We start from the raw sequence: 19,012 nt of genomic DNA, 5'->3' as shown, positions 1-19,012 counted from the left end.
TAGGTCAAATTTGGTTCGGCCAGTTTTTGGACCCGAACTTGTGCAAGCTGTTTGACTTGCTTATGGTCATTTCTAGGCTTTGGTGTCTTCATAAGACTTGTAGATATAGGTATTAGCTATTCATGGTCAAAATTTCAGGTCAATTGGGCTTGTTTTGAGTGAGTTATGGCCTAAACACTAACTGCTGCCCAAATGATCAATTTTCAGGCCTTAATTGCACTAATCAGGATTTGGTCACTTTTCAAGTTACCTTAAAAGCAGAATTTTGGCAAGCTTCCTTCATGAAAGTTGGCACATTTTGTGCCTAGTTTCACCTCCAATTGGTCTCATACCAATTGGAGCCACACACTTAAGGTTCTATGCCCAAAACATAAACTGCCCTATTGCATTTTCTTCATTTCTCATCAAAGGTCACTTTTAGCACTTACCAAACTTTACATTCATGCCCATTCTGGTTTGTACCATAACCTAAACATATTTTACCACATATTGTTGATCATTTTGGCAGCTTATAATCACATTCTACATACACCATAAAGTGCAGAATTTGTCAAATTTAATTACAATAATTTAACCACCTATTCATGCTCATTTACATGTCCAACCTCACACCATCACACATATACCCAGGCTGCCATAACAACCATCACAATTCAACATTATTATATCATAATCCAAACATAAAATAACATCCTTATGGTTCACCAAACCAGGCTGCTGATTCATGCATTTACATTCCATTAATTCCCAAGCTTCAAATTTCAAATACACATTCACATATACTAAGTATACATCACCCAAATAATTTCCTACACACATAAACATTTAATCAATCCTTTAATCCACCATTTACAAGAAAAAATAAAATGTCTTCAAGGAGTTTCCATGGCTGCCAAAAGTACACATCCCCCTTTAAACATCAAACCTCAAAAATCTCTCCATAAATCAAATACCCATAACATCCTTACAAACTTTAATAAAACAAAAATCAAAAACACAAACTTATCTATTGATGAGGCTTGTTAAATCTTCACCAAACTCCCTTGATTTTAGTATCTACTTCTTCCTTGTGAGGTGGAGATCAAAATTAGTGAAAGTACTTTGGTGTTTGGAGGTGAAAATGGAGGAGGTTTGGAAGCTTGAATCAATGTGGCAATGGAGGATTTAGTGAGTTTCATTTCGGCATGGATGGGAGGAATGAAGAAGATGAAGTGTGAGTGGGTTTACACCTGCCCACTTAATGTTTATTTTAACCCCATAGTGCTCCACTCACCATAAATCAATTATATTATAGGTTTAAAGTGTTAATTACTCAAATTACACCACATTTTTGCTATTTACTTTATGTACCACTAATTTAATTTTTTATGACATTTTCCAAATATAATATCATATATTTTTAATGGAAATTTAGGTCAAAAGACAACTCAGGGTGTCAAATGACCACAATGCCCCTGTTTGGATTGCATTCCCGATTTTTCAGTAACACCGGGTTTTGTCCGTTTTTCGATTTCTCACTTTTCTTTGTACTAATTATTTAATTTTTATTTGATATTTCTAATGGTATTTATACTTCAATAGGGGTCTATTTAAGTCCTAAAAATATTTTTCAAGGTTCCCCGCGGTCCAGGGCTAGTCAACGGTCCATGCCGTGACTTCCCGATGCGATCACCCATCGCTAGGGTTCTCGGCTCGCTTAACTTGGTTACATTTCTTTGCTATTATTTTTCCTTTGTTTTTCTTGTATTTTCTTTTCTTGTATTTCATTATTTTATGTCTCCTCACTCATATTAAAGTGTAGTTCTAGGCATCCTAACTGTCCGGACAAAACTGGTCACCAGAACAGTAGAACGCACTGCCGAACATTGGGGTGTTACAATTCTCCCCCCCCCCCCCCCTTAAATAAATTTCATCTCGAAATTTTACCTGGCATTAGTCTCTGAACAGCTGTGGGTGCTGTCTCCTCATATCCTCTTCACGTTCGCAAGTAGCTTCCTGGCCTGAATGATGGTTCCACAGCACTTTAACTAGGAGTATCTGTTTATTCCTCAGTTGCTTCACCTCATAAGCCAGAATTTCTATGGGTTCTTCCTCATAGGATAGGTCTAGATTTACCTCAATCTCTTCAACTGATAGTACATGAGATGGGTCTGATCTGTACCTCGTTAACATGGACACATGGAAAACATTGTGTATCCTTGCTAACTCTGGAGGTAATGCCAACCGATATGCCAAAGGACCCACTCTTTCCAAAACCTCATATGGTCCATTGAAACGAGGACTCAGTTTCCCCTTTCTGCCAAATCTCATAATCCTCTTCCAAGGAGAAACTTTGAGGAATACCTTATCACCCACTGCATATTCAATATCTCTTCTCTTCATATCAACATAGGACTTCTGGCGGTCTGATGCAGCCTTGAGTCTATCTCTGATCAATCTAATCTTTTCCTCTGTCTGCTGAACAATTTCTGGCCCAATCATCTTCCTTTCACCTACTTCATCCCAACATAAGGGAGTTCTGCACTTTCTGCCATACAAAGCTTCATATGGAGGCATCCCAATGCTTGATTGGTAGCTATTGTTATAAGCAAACTCAATCAAAGGCAAGTGTGCATCCCAACTACCTTCAAACTCAATCACATAAGCCCGTAGCATATCCACCAATATCTGAATTACCCTTTCGGACTGGCCATCTATCTGTGGGTGGAATGATGTGCTAAATTTCAATCTAGTTCCTAGGACTCTCTGAAGACTACTCCAGAATCTAAAAGTGAACCTAGGATCTCTGTCAGACACAATTGATACTGGCACTCCATGCAATTTTACAATCTCATATATGTACAATCTGGCCAATCTTTCTAGGATATAGTCCATTCGAACTGGCAAAAAGTGAGCAGACTTGGTCAATCTGTCAACTATAACCCATACTGCATTATGACTATTCTGTGTTCTTGGAAGTCCTGTAACAAAATCCATAGTTATTCATTCCCATTTCCACTCTGGTGCTGGCAATGGATGTAATAAACCAGCTGGAACTTGATGTTCTGCCTTTACTTACTGACAAGTTAGGCATTTGGAAACAAATTCAGCTATATCTCTCTTCATACCCATTCACCAGTAATGCTCTTTCAGCCCTCTATACATTTTAGTTCCACCAGGGTGCATAGCAAAAGGAGACTCATGTGCTTCCTTCGTAATGATCTGTCTCAATTTAGCATCATTATGAACGCACATTCTGCCCTGATGTAGCAATAAACCATCATCTTTCACAGAAAATTTAGGTTTCTTGCCCTGCTGGACTTCTTTCAGTAGCTTCTGATATTTATCATCATTCTGAACAGCCATTCTGATCTGATCAATCAATACTGGCTGTACATGCCATGCAACTACTGTCTTTCCCTCATCATCAATTTCTAAACTGGCATGCTGTGCTTTCAATTCATATACCATAGTCTTCCTCACATTCGTAACATTTCTTTGTTATATTTGAACCAACTGTTCAAATTTTTACGTCCATAACTCTTTTTATCTGTCAATATTCTGTAACTTACTTCCTTTTGTACTGACTATAACCTTTTGATATTCTAACTTTTGAGTTTTAGATCCCTAAGTAGGATTTTCAAACTTATTTCTAACAATTAAATTCTGTCCTAACATAACTATACCAAAACAGATGCCGTTGGCAACTATTCTCATCTAGGTGTACTATTGGGTAGTACGTAGCTCTACACAATAATCTCAAGTCAATACTGTAATCTGCAGCTTACAGTGTAAACATCAAGAACATTGCATAGTTACTACGATACATCCCAATAGATCAAACTTTCCTATCTTTTATCCTTTTTGAATTCACTGATATCCGAAATTTATTCTGATTACAATATCCATTAACAATTACTAACAGTAACATTTCTGCCTTCATCTAGAATAATTCTATTACCGCATCTTACTTTTACATCCTCTTGCCTTACATTAAGTAGGCTTGCCATTTAGCTTTATAATTTATGATGTGTTAGAAAATACTTTTCGCTGATAAACTCTTTCAAAACTAATTTCACTTATTATCACAATCCTTATCTTAAAGGACTAATCACTAATGCATCAAAATTTATTCCCCTATAAAGGAATAATAACAAAACATATAGTTCTAACACTAATATAAAAGTATGTAGGTTCCAGGTCAAACAATACATAAACGAAGAGTGTCATCCTTCTTCTTAACAACAATACTGGTGCTCCCCAAGGTGACACACTAGGGTGGATGAAGGCCTTTTCAAGTAGTTCTTGCAACTGCATCTTCAACTCTTTTAACTCTGCTGGTGCCATTCTGTATGGTGTTATGGAGATTAGATCCACACCAGGCATAACATTAATTTCAAACTGCACTTCTCTTTCTGGAGGTAATCCTGGCAATTCATCAGGAAACACATCTGGAAAGTCATATATTGTAGGGATGTCTTTCAATGCTGGACTCCCTACTTCGGTGTCTACTACATGTGCCAAGTATGCTCCACACCCCTTTCTGATCATTTTTCTGGCTAGTGCAGCCGAAATGATGTTTGATGGCAATAGCTGCCTCTCCCCATGTATTATCACATCACTGTATTGAGGGAGACCAAAAGTGACTGTCTTCAGCCTACAGTTAATCATGGCATGATGCCTGGCTAACCAATCCATGCCCAAGATGATATCATAATCTCTGAAGGGCATTTCAATGAAATCAGATAGAAAAGTGTGTCCTTGGATCACCAAATGACAATCCCCATACATTTTATTAACCCTAACCTCCTGTCCTAACGGACTTGTTACTAGCACCTCAAAGTCCATTTTTGTACATGGAATAGCAATGCAATCAATGATGCTAGCACTCACATAAGAATGGGTAGAACCCGGATCAAATAACACAAACACATCTTGATTAAAAGTTGAAAAGGTACCAGCCACAACATCAGATGTCTCGGCCTCTTCTCTCTGTCTCATTGCATAGATTCTGACTGGAGCACTATCTTGCTCTGAATGTTTCACTGTGCCTTGGCTGCCTGCTGGGCTACCTCTACCCCTACCTCTACCTCTGCTGGGTGGTTGTGAACTTAGTTACTGTGGCTCGAATCGACCCTTCCTGCAGTAGGAGGTGGTCCAACTCTGCGACTACTGGTGCAGTCCTTGGCAAAGTGTCCTATGCCTCCACAGTTATAACAGGCTCCAATAGCCTTATAGCATATCCCACCATGATATCTTCCACAAGTTTCACATTGGCGGGAAGGGTAGGAACCTCTGGTTCTCTGCTAACCAGATAGAGGAGGTTTCTATCCTGAATGTCTTCCCCTACCAGACTTTTTGCCACCTCTGCTGTGTCCCCCATAATTCTTCCTCTTTCCAGTAGGACCACTGGAACTCTGTTCTACTGATTTTCCCTCTTTTTCTGTCTTCTCTGATTTCTTTTTCTCAGGAGCAGCTTCAGACTCAATTCTTTCCAACTCTAGGGCTTGAGAAACAAGTTTAGAGAAGTTAGTGTGTTTGAATCCGACCACTTATAATCTGATACGGGGTTTCAAGCCGGTTTCAAACCTCTTGCATCTCTCCCTGCTGGTAGCAAGTAAACTTACTGCATAATGGCTCAGGCGGAAAAATTCTCTTTCATACTCAGCCACTAATCTGCTCCCCTGTTTCAAACTTAGAAACTCTTGAAGCTTCTGGTCTACATAAGCATCAGGGACATATTTTTATCTAAATTCCTTGAGAAAGTCATTCCATGTTAGCACTGTAGGTTCTACCAGACTGTGGGGAATGATTTTCCACCAATCATAAGCATCCCCCTGTAACAAAGATACAGAGTATTCAAATCTGAGCTTCTCCGTGCAATGCAGTTTCTTGAATACCCTATCCATCCTCTCTAACCATTGTTCTGCCTCTAGAGGATCTACTATCCCCTTGAACTTTGTAGCCCCATATTTCATCAATTTATCATACTGTCTAGCAGGAGACTGTGGTTGTACCACTGGTGTCTGTATTGGGACTTGAGTAGGCACATTACCAGCCACTTGTTGGAACATTACTGACCATCTATCGAGCGAATCGAGCAGAAACTATGGTATCATGGGCCGGTGTCTTTGAACCACTGACATTGTGTAGGGCTGGGGCATCCCCTTGTACATCAGCCTCTATAGATTGATCAACTGAACGATCACCCTCTTCCATAGTCAATGCGAGGATCTTAGATCTCCTGAACAAATAACACAATGAGATTTCCTCCCGTTAGTGCATATTTATAATGTAATGTACTGTATGTATCAAACAATGATATTGAGCAGTTGTACTATGAAGAAAGAATATTCAAATTACAGGTGAAAACAGAATTTAAAAACTTGCTCTGATACCACTAAAACATATCACACCCTACCCCTCTGTAAGGCATAACATGATCCCGTAGTATACCTAATAAATTACTAACTTCGTTTACTGATAACCCATTAAATACACTACAAGGGATTTTAAAACTTTTCTTACTTCTTTTTATAGTGGTGAGCACTATTTACATGTGTTAAAAACCTTTTTGAAGTGAAGTGAAATAGCTAACACATTTGGACTATTAGGGATTTATGTAAAAATTTTGGCAGAGTACCATATGTATTTTGAACAAAACAGTTCTTCAAAAAACCTGTAAAAAGCACTTCAATATTTTTCTCAATCTCAAACTCTAACATAATTCAACACAATAAGTTTTTCAACTCGAATCCAAAATAATTTTTCAAAGACTGAGATAAAAGAAATACAGTAAAATTTTTTACAAGCCAAAATAACTCATAATTTATTTCACAACTTTAATATACAATTTTAATTTACAACCGCTCAAAATCAAGAACAATATATACATACAGTGAACATACATTACAGTACAAAATGCAAATATGGTATACTCAATATACCCGATGATATCTCGCTGCTGCCCTATCCGTCTGTCTACCTGCGACAGCAATAAAAAGCTATCGCTGAGACAATGTCTCAATGGTGCACAACATTAACCAAATACAACTTTAAATCACAATTCATAAATCATATAAATGATGGATATGTAAAACCATAATCAAATTCAAGACAATGAATGTCATAAGGAATTTAAACTCTATTTCACAATATCACAATAAATCTCAATAGTCAAAACATGGTTAAATTCAAAAGACAGTGAATGTCAATAAGAATTTAAACTCCATTTCACAAATTATCAAAGCTCATAATAACACAATTTAGTCAAATAATTTAAGAATACAATGTTGCCAATTCATACACAACTTAAGCCATGACATAATTTTCTGATCAATGCCGCATTGTACACCACGACAAAGCAATCACAACCCCACTAATCGAAATCAATGAAGAAGGAAGCTAGCTATATAATGAGTACTCATCCGATCTACAACCTCAACTGGTAAACCAGAGAGGGAGAAAAATAAATGATCACAACCCCATAAATGAAGAAGGAATGATGTGATACTGTCATGCTAAGTGTGAACACAAAATCAATTCCAAACATTTTATTCAAATGATTCATAAGAATCCAATAAATTTCCAAAGTCATAATTTCATTCACAAAATGGCAACACAATTCATAATTAACTTCAATTTTCACAAATCACACTAAATCAATTTTTTCACAGTTTCAAACCATTTACAATGCTTTTCAAGCAATAAGTATCCATTTAAACACATTTCCATAATTGAAAACAATAATATACAAATAGTCATAATTTATTTCAATTGAAAAATTCAAAAGAAATAACTGTTGTGCACAAACACAATTTAAAACAATAATATAAAAATAATCATAATTTATTTTTTCAATAATCATAATTTATTTTAATTGAAAAATTCAAAAGAAATAATTATTGTGCACAAACCTCTGATAACTGTCTCCTGGCCTTGACTTAGTGTTTCCTTCCCTTTCCCTGAGTCTTTGCTAGCTAAGAAACACAATTTGAAGTGTTTCAGTTCTTATTTAAACTATCTCTAACGATAATGCTTGATAATTAATTCACTGGATTCTAATACTTGCTTAGTCAACCTAATATGTCGACTCTCGATGCATTCTAGGTAAATTAGGTTTTAATGTTACTAATATGTCACATTCGATAGTCTTTTAGGGTTGGTACACATTACCAAATTCATTTCCATGTATCTTGCATTTTCTTGCAATTTACTGGATAACGAGATACTAGTTTGACCTAGCCGGACGACCTAGCTCCCTCAGTTTTCGGGTTTCGGTAAAAACTACAAACTTGTAGATCTATGTCTTATTGCACGTGGGGCAAAATTTCAGGTCATTCTAAGTTATGTAGACCAAGTTATGGTCATTTTACTATTGCTGGTCAAAGTGCATCAAAATTGGTCACTTCAGGTCATTTTAGGTCAATTTTGGTTCAGCCAGTTCTTGGACCCGAACTTGTGCAAGCCGTTTGACTTGCTTATGATCATTTATGGGCTTTGGTGTCTTCATAAGACTTGTAGATATAGGTCTTAAATATTCATGGTCAAAATTTCAGGTCAATTGGACCTGTTTTGAGTGAGTTATGGCCTAAATACCAACTGCTGCCCAAATGGTCAATTTTCAGGCCTTAATTGCACTAATCCGGATTTGGTCACTTTTCAAGTTACCTTACAAGTAGAATTTTGGCAAGCTTCCTTCATAAAAGTTGGCACATTTTGTGCCTAGTTTCACCTCCAATTGGTCTCATACCAATTGGAGCCACACACTTATGGTTCTAAGCCCAAAACACAAATTGCCCTATTGCATTTTCTTCATTTCTCATCAAAGGTCACTTTTAGCACTTACCATACTTCACATTCATGCCCATTCTGGTTTGTACCATAATCTAAACATATTTTACCACATATTTTTGATCATTTTGGCAGCTTATAATCACATTATACATACACCATAAAGTGCAGAATTTGTCAAATTTAATTACAACAATTTAACCACCTATTCATGCTCATTTATATGTCCAACCTCACACCATCACACATATACCCAAGCTGCCATAACAACCATCACAATTCAACATTATTATACCATAATCCAAACATAAAATAACATCCTTATGGTTCACTAAACCAAGCTGCTGATTCATGCATTTACATTCCATTAATTCCCAAGCTTCAAATTTCAAATACACATTCACATATACTAAGTATACATCACCCAAATAATTTCATACACACATAAACATTTAATCAATCCTTTAATCCACCATTTACAAGCAAAAATAAACTGTCTTCAAGGAGTTTCCATGGTTGCCAAAAGTACACATCCCCCTTTAAACATCAAACGTCAAAAATCTCTCCATAAATCAAATAGCCATAACATCCTTACAAACTTTAATAAAACAAAAATCAAAAACACAAACTTACCTATTGATGAGGCTTGTTAAATCTTCACCAAACTCCCTTGATTTTAGTATCTACTTCTTCCTTGTGAGATGGAGATCAAAATTAGTGAAAGGACTTTGGTGTTTGGAGGTGAAAATGGAGGAGGTTTGGAAGCTTGAATCAATGCGGCAATGGAGGATTTAGTGAGTTTCATTTCGGCATGGATGGGAAAAATGAAGAAGATGAAGTGTGAGTGGGTTTACACCTACCCACTTAATTTTTATTTTAACCCCATAGTGCTCCACTCACCATAAATCAATTATATTTTATGTTTAAAGTGTTAATTACTCAAATTACACCCCATTTTTGCTATTTGCATTATGCACCACTAATTTAATTTTTCATGACATTTTCCAAATATAATATCATATATTTTTAATGGAAATTTAGGTTAAAAGACAACTCGGGGTGTCAAATGACCACAATACCCCTGTTCGGGTTGCATTCCCGATTTTTCGATAACACCGGGTTTTGTCCGTTTTTCGATTTTTCACTTTTCTTTGTACTAATTATTTAATTTTTATTTGATATTTCTAATGGTATTTATACTTCAACAGGGGTCTATTTAAGTCCTAAAAATATTTTCCAAGGTTCCCTGCGGTCCAGGGCTAGTCAACGGTCCACGCCGTGACTTCCCGGTGCAATGACCCATCGTTAGGGTTCTCGGCTCACTTAACTTGGTTACATTTCTTTGCTATTATTTTCCCTTTGTTTTTCTTGTATTTCATTATTTTATGTCTCCTCACTCATATCAAAGTATAGTTCTAGGCATTCTAACTGTCCGGACAACACTGGTCACCAGAACAGTAGAACGCACTACCGAACATAGGGGTGTTACACACTTAGCATGATAGTGCCTTATTATTTCTCCTCCATTTATGGGGTGAGATCTATTATTTTCCTCCCTCTTTGGTTTACCAGTTGAGGTTATAGATCGAATGAGTACTCATTAGCTAGCTAGCCACCTCCCTCATTGATTTCGATTAGTGGGGTTGTAGATTGCTTTGTCGTGGTGTGCAACATGGCATTGATCGGAAATTTTGTGTCATGGCTTAAGTTGTATATGACTTGGCAACACTGTGTTTATTAAATTATTTGACTAAATTGTGTTATTATGAGTTTTGATAATTTGTGAAATGTGATTGAGAAATATTTAAATTGTGTTTTGTTAATGAATGATTTATGTATTGTATTTAAAATTTTTATTGTGCACCACTGAGTATTTTTATACTCAGCGATAGCTTATTTTGCTATCGCAGATAAGAGTAAGGAGAAAGCAGCAGAGTGAGCTGCTACTGATATTGAGGACTACCCTGATATTTTGTACGGGTATTGTTTTATACCCTTGTAGTTATTTTGATGTAAATATTGCAATGTTTTATGTATCAATGTAAAATTTAGCAGTTGTATAATAAATTATAATAATATTATTTTTGAAACTTCTTTTTGTAAATTAAGATTTGTATTTGTGAATTTCATACTTTATGCACTGTGAATGAAGTTATGAAATATTTTGAGATGATAAACTTTGATTGGATTGTGGAATTATTTTGAGGTGAATTGAATTGAGTTGATTTTAGATTATTTAGAGGTTGGGAGTTGAGGAAATTATTGGAAGTGCTTTTTTTTAGGTATTTGAAGAACTGTTTTCTCCAAATACAAATGAAACTCTGTTAAAATTTTTATAAAATTTGCGGCAAAATTAAAATGGACAAAAAATTTTACTAGTATTTAAGCTTTGAATAAATGATTTTCATTTATACCAAAATGCTCACCACTTCAAAAATGTAAGAAAATAGTTTTAAAATCCCTTGCAGTGTACTTAATGAATTATCGGTAGGTGAAGTTCGGTTGTTCATTAGGTATTCTACGGGAACATGTCATGCCTTACAGAGGGGTAAGGTGTGACATATTTTAGTGGTATCAGAGCATGGTTTTTCAATAAATTTTGACTATGTGTATGAATATTTCTTTGATAAGTACAACTGCTCAAGTGTCTTTAATTGATATATATGACATATTTACATCATGAATATGCACTAACGGTGGTCAACCTCCTTGTGTTTGATCTCAGGAAGTAGAAATTTTGGGAAAATAAAATGGAAGAAGGAGATCATTCCGTAAAAGAATCTATTGAGGCTGAGGTTCAAGGGGAAGCCCCAGCACTCCAGAATGTGAGTGGGTCAGCTACTCTAGCTCTTACTCTAGCATCGCAGTTCCCTGCTCAGTTTGTACAGCAGATGGCTGCATTTTACAACTTTAGTTTATAACTGTGCAAGACCAAGTACAATATATACATACAGTGCGCATACATTATAACAAAAATTACAAAAAAAATGTATACTCAATATACCCAGAAGAATCCCAAAATGTAGCACAAGAACTCTGCTGCTCTATCTGTCTATCTTTCTGTGATAACAATGAAAAAGCTATCGCTGAGCCAATGTCTCAGTGGTGCACAACATTAAGAAAATATAATTTAAAACCATAAATCATAAATTATATAAACTATGGACACTTAAAATCATAGTTAAATTCAAAAGACAGAGAATATCATAAAGAATTTAAACTCCATTTCACAATGTCTCAATGAATATCAATAAATCACACACACAGCTTAATCATGATTCCAAAGTCTAATTCGTCTCAAAAGCCAATGGCTAATGAGTAATAACATAGCTAGCTAGCAATTATATGAGTAGTCATCCTATTCGTCCTCAACTGGCACACACCTCAACACTTCAGCCAGAGAGGGAATTCAAAGCCAATTCGTCCCACTAGACAAACTAGCGGGAAATTCAATCAATATACATGATAACTGTGGTTTAAAACCATTTGCAATATTTTTCAAGCAATAAGTATCCATCCAATATCATTCAAATAATTTTTCATAATTTAAATAATAACATACAATTTGTCATAATTTATTTCAATTGAAAATTCAAAAGAAATAACTGTTGTGCACAAACCTTTGATGAGTAGCCTCTTGGCCTTGACTCAGTGTTTCTTTCCCCTTCTCTGAGTCTTTGCTAACTGAAACACACAATTTAAAGTGTTTCAGTACTTAGTTAAATTGTCTCTAACAATAAGGTTAATAACTAAATTTATTTAATACTATTGCTTTCATTAGTCAACCTATAATATTGAACTTTAATGCACTCTAAGGGAATAAATTTTAATGTTACCAATATGTCAAATTTATAGTCCTTTAGTGTTGGTAAATGTTACCAATTTCATTTTCAAGTGTATTGCATTTTATTGCAATTTATCAAATTTTGGTATGCCATTTTAACCAAGTCGGATGACCTAGCTCCCTCGGTTTTTGGGTTCTGGTCAGAATTACAAACTTGTAGGTATATGTCTTATTGAACTTTTACCATAAATTTTGGGTCATTTGGAGTTTATTAGACCAAGTTATGGTCATTTTACCAATGCTGGACAGGTTGCACTTAAAATGGCAAACTTAGGTCATTTCTGATTCTGGCAATTTTTATACCCGAACTTGTGCAAGCATTTTGACTTGCTTATGGTCATTTCTAGGTTTTATGATCTCTACAAAAGATGTAGTCCTATGTCTAAGCTTTCCATCGGTATAAATTTCAGGTCATTTGGACCTGTTTTGAGTGAGTTATGGCAAAAAAACTGGCTATTGTCAAATGATCAATTTTCAAGTTTGCAATGTCACTAGTCCGGATTTGGTCAATATTCATGTCACTTTTCGGACTGAATTTTGGTAGGCTTTCTTCATGAATGTTGGCACATTTTTTACCTAGTTTCATCTTCAATTGGCCTCACACCAATTGGAGTCACACAATTCCATTTATAGCCTAAAACACATACTGCGTTTAACACATTTTTAAAGCACCAAACCAATACACATTTAACTAGCTATAACTTCATGCCCAAACCAAATTCTGTATTTGTATCATACCACAACCATTCATTAGTTTACATTATAGTAACATTGGGCATAATATAACTAATTGGCAATGCACCATTTACAATTCCATTTCACAATATCCAATTCTAAATAATATATCCACATAATACTCCTAACCAATACATATAACTTCCATCATCAAATTACACATATATTCACCACTATATTATATACATATGCTGCCACTTTTAGTACCATAATTCAAAAAACTTTTCATGAATTTAAACACTTTCAATCTTCATTATGAGGCTGCCTAAGTAACACATATACTTCAAGCTTCCATTTTAAATTTTCAAACTTACAATTCAAACTATATACATGGTAAATCACTCCTATACATTTAAACACTTAATTCAACACCTCAAATTACCATTTACATGTAAAAACAAGCTAAGCATTTTGAATTTCCATGGTTGCCAAAATGGAACACCACCCTAAATCATCAAAACTTCAACATTTCTTCATAAATCAACTAAGCACAACACCCACACAAACTTTAACAAAGAAAGGATGAAGAATGGTTACTTACCTCTTATGGACTTCCTCAAAACTCCACTAAAACTCTTCTTTCTTGTTCCCTATCTCCTCCCTAAGGTGTATAGACAAACTTTGATGAAGGGACTATGGTGAAATGAAGCTTGGAATGGGGGTGCATGTAGCTTGCGTGAGGTTTGGCTATGGAGCATCTATGGAGTTCCATTCGGCCATTGTTTTGAGAGGTTGAAGATGAATTCATCTTCTATCCACTTTAACTTTTAGGTGTCCCAAATGTTGAGGTTAGTGGAGCACTAACTTAGATTAATGAATTAATTAATCCTAATTTTCCATAATTTGCATTTATGCCACCATACTTCCACTATTTACATTATGTACCACAATTTTAATTTTCATGAAATTTTCAAAGTTCAATATCACTTATTTTTAATGAAAATTTAGGTCAAAAGGCAATTCAAGGTGTCAAATGACCAAAATGCCCCTATTTGGGTTGTATTCCTAATTTTTCGGTAACACCGATTTTTGTCAGTTTCTCAATTTTTCATTTTTCTTTGTACTAATTAATTAATTTTTCTTTAACATTTCCGATGTCATTTATACTTCAATAGGTGTTTATTTAAGTCTTAAATAATATTTTCCTGGGTTCCCCGTATTCCAGGGCTAGTCAACAGTCCACACCGTAACTTCCTGGTGCAGTCACCCATCGCTATGGTTTTTGACTTGTTTAACTTAGTTACATTTCATTGATCTTATTTTTCCTTTGTTTTTCTTGTATTTTCCTCTATTTTATTTCATTATTTCATATCTCCTCACTAATATTTAAGTATAATTCTAGGCATTCTAGCTATCCGGACAGACACTAGTCACTGGAACAGTAGAACGCACTACCGAATATAAGGGTGTTACAATTCCTCCCCCCCCCCCCCCCCGGCCTTAAAATAAATTTCGTTTCGAAATTTTACCTGACATCAGTCTCTGAACAGCTGTGGGTGTTGTCTCCTCATGTCCTCTTCACTGTCACACCTTACCCCTCTGTAAGGCATAACATGATCCCATAGAATACCTAATGAACTACCGAACTTCACCTATCGATAACTCATTAAGTATCCTACAAGGAATTTTAAAAACAATTTTCTTACTTTTTAGAAGTGGTGAGCATTTTCTAATAGGTATTAAAACATTTAATTAGAGTTTAAAAACTAGTTAAAATTTTTGTCCCTTTTTATTTGTCCAGAAATTTTAGAAAAATTTCGGCAGAGTGCCGTCTTTATTTTGATAAAACAGTTCTTCAAATACCTGAAAAAATAACACTTCCAATGATTTATCTCATCATCTCAACATCCACCGCAACAAATTCAACATCATTTCTCAAAATTCCACTTCAAAATTCAAATCAATAATTTCCAATTCAAACATCATAAAAAATAATACTCAGTAATTTCATTCAAATTAAAATAAAATAATTTCATTCATATTTCATTAAAGTTAAAACAATTTACATTCGTTAATCCAAAACTTACATTAGAAAAATCCAAACTAATATTATTACAAACTTTATACAACTGCACATTTACATACATCAAAATAATTATTACAATCAGGGTATAAAATATACACGATAGAACTTCAAGGAAGGTGGCTCCATAATCCTTAGTAGCTCACTCTGCTGCTCCTCTAGTCTCAATATCTGCAACAGCAATAACAGCCATCGCTGATTACTATGACTCAGTGGTGCACAATATACAAAAATAACATTATGCAGAATTTAAATCGTATTTATTCAAAAAATGAACTGAATATGAGAAATAAATACAAAACATGATTTATAAGCTTTTAATCTAAACAATTTCATTTCGAAAGTCTCAAAAAAAAATTTCATCAAAACACACAGTTATATCATGCCATTCGAAACAATAATCATCTCAATAGCTAGAGGCTTATGAGAAGTCACATCACAAGGCTAGCTAGCTCAAATATATGGATATCCATTCAATTTCTTCTTCTACTGGCACACACCTTAACACTTCAGCCAGAGAAGGAATCAAAATTCGAAACTAATTTCCCCCACTAGTCATGCTAGTGAGGCATTCAAATATATGGTCATGACACTGTGGTTTCAAAACTATCTTAACAATTTATCAAACATTTATTGCCATTTCAAATACATACAAGTAAACTTTCAATAATTTAAGTTAAAAGCATAATAAACATTTCAATACAATTAAGTCACAATTTAATATCACAATTCATTCAAAACAATTTGCAGAAGAAAATTTATAGAAATTCTATGTTGTGCACAAACCTTATGCGAGTCGCCTCTTGGCCTTGACTCGATGCCTTGGGTTCTTTCCCGGTATTCTTATCAACTGAAACACACAGTTTCACAGTGTTTCAGTATTACAACTTATCATAAATCCAAAAATAAATTCAAATCTACTTATACCTAGCTTTAATATGTTAAACTTGACGTTCTTTAAAATTTGTATTTTGGGGTTACTATTCATGATACTATTCAAGTCAATTTGTTAACTTTCTAATGTTTAATAGGTATGGGAATTCTAATTTCACCCACATACCACATTTTGGTTACCTAATTTGTTGGTTTTGGTTGTTTTCTTAATTCTTAAGTCTTTTAGGCCCAAATTTCAAATTTTCAGTTTTGGTATCCTGTTCTATACTGTTCCATTGGTCATGTTGCTGTTAGAACTTGGCTTCTTCATAGAAGTTGTTCCTTATTGTCTTAACTTTATTTTTCTTTTTGAATCATTCCATTTGGAGTTTTGTAGCCCATGTTATAGCCATTTGAACATGGCTGGCTGGATTTGGTTTTACCCAGAATTCTGGGCAAATTCTAGGTTTTGTCAATTTTTGTAGTTGACTAAAGGTGGATTTTTAAACAGGTTATGGTTAAATTTTGGGTTTGTTTTCTTCATGAAAGTTGTAGGCATATGTCTCAGCTTTCTACTGGTAAAATTTCAGATCATTTGGACCTTCCTATACTAAGTTATGGTCATTTGCATAACTACAGTTCATTTGGTTATTTTTGCACAGGTCAGTTTGCCTAATCCAGATTTGGCCAATTTGTTCACTGAGTTATGGTCACTTTCTTGGCATGATTCCTGAATGAAAAATGTGTCATTTTGTGTCTAGTTTCATTCCCAATTGGATTCACACCAATTGGGTCAGTAAATTTTTAGTTTTGGTCCCTGAAAGGGACCTTGGTCATGCTGCCTGTAATTTGACCATAACCAATCCGAATTTCAATTTGGTTCCAACACTTCCTACACACCACAATTGGTCATAAATGACCATTTTTCAACCCAAGTAAGGTCAGCCACATCATTTGGCTAATTCTCACATTTTTCTCTCCCAAACCCTAGGTGCCAAAACCCTAATTTTCATGCTTACTCAATTAGTAAAATCTAAATGCATAATTAGTACCTACACACTCAATTGCACTTAACTACTTCTTTATTTGCATCAAAATCACTCAACCCTAGTTCACTACCTTTAGGCCGAAATTCATTTATAGTCCACATACTTGATTTTTTACAATAGTTTATCAACTTATGGTGTAATTTTAACTACTTGAACATTGATTAAAAGAGAGAATTTAGAAATCACCACTAACCTCTTTCTTTGTATTTTCTCCCTTCTTAAGCTCTCCTTCTTTCTCTTTCTTTTTGTTCTCAATCTTCTTTTCTAGTGTAGATTAGAAGTTTTCTTTAGGATTTAGGATTAGAAGTTTTCTTTCTCCTTCTTTCTCCTTTTTTTTGTTGTCAATCTTCTCTTCTAGTGTAGATTAGAAGTTTTCTTTAGGGTTTAGGATTAGAACTTATGGGACAAATCTAGGTTTTTCAAGCTTGAAGAGTTCTTCAATGGTGGACATGAGAGAGAGTGAGTTTGGCTTATAAGGGAAGAAGAAGAAGATGCTAGCATTTTTTTTCTTTTCTTTTATGTATTTTTAAATCTTTAGTAAGACACAATTATCCTAAAATTTCAATTTTTTTAACTATTAGGTTTATTGTATCATGCATGATGTCATGCATGATGTAAATAACCTTTTTTAACTTTTTCTTTTTCCTTTTTTTTATTTATTTTTTTTTAGTTCTTTAATTTAATTCTTGATCTCAAAATCTTCTTTTCTCTGATTTTATTAGACAGTTAGGTCAGGAATCAGCTCTAGGGGTGAATTGAATAAATTGCCCCTCGCCGGTTCGATCCGGTTTGCAAGTAATTCAATATTTCTTCCAAATCCCTGACCTAATTATTTAACCTACTTAACAATTCTTTTTTGTGATTTTCTCTTTTCCACTGTGTTCTTAATAGTCCTAAGGACAGCGGCGTCACATCTTACGGTTTGAAATTTGAGTTTAAATCGACCTCGCAGTCTTTCCCGAGAAGGTCACCCACCACTGTGACTCCCGGCTCATTTAACTTCTTGTGTTCTGTTTTTCTTATTTATACTTAACTATTTGACAATTACTAATTATTTGTTTTCTGGGCTTATCTAGTTGTCTTAGATGTGGTTCTAATCCCCTTAATTATCCTGATCGAAACCGGTCACCGGAACAGTGAAATATACCAGACTATACAAATAGGGGTGTTACATTCACATTCCCAAGTAGCTTCCTAGCCAGAATGATGGTTTCACAACACTTTCACTAGGGGTAACTGTTTACTCCTCAGCTATTTCACCTCATATGCCAGAATCTCTATAAGTTCTTCTTCATATGAAAGGTCTGCATTTACCTCAATCTCTTTAACTGATAGAACATGAGATGGGTCAGATCTGTACCTCCTTAACATGGACACATGGAAGACACTGTGTATCCTTTCTAGCTCTAGAGGTAATGCCAACCGATATGCCAAAGGACCGACTCTTTCCAGAACCTCATATGGTCCAATGAAACAAGGACTCAGTTTTCCCTTTCTGCCAAATCTCATAAACCACTTCCAAGGAGAAACTTTGAGGAATACCTTATCACCCACTGCATATTCAATATCTCTTCTCTTCAGATCAATATAGGACTTCTGACGGTCTGATGCAGCCTTGAGTCAATCTCTAATTAACCTGATCTTTTCCTCGGTCTGCTGAACAATTTCTAGCCCAATCATCTTTCTTTCACCTACTTCATCCCAACATAAGGGAGT

Source organism: Hevea brasiliensis, chromosome 17, assembly GCF_030052815.1.
Source record: "Hevea brasiliensis isolate MT/VB/25A 57/8 chromosome 17, ASM3005281v1, whole genome shotgun sequence".
Taxonomy (NCBI): Eukaryota; Viridiplantae; Streptophyta; class Magnoliopsida; order Malpighiales; family Euphorbiaceae; genus Hevea; species Hevea brasiliensis.
Note: the sequence above shows the minus strand (reverse complement) of the source record.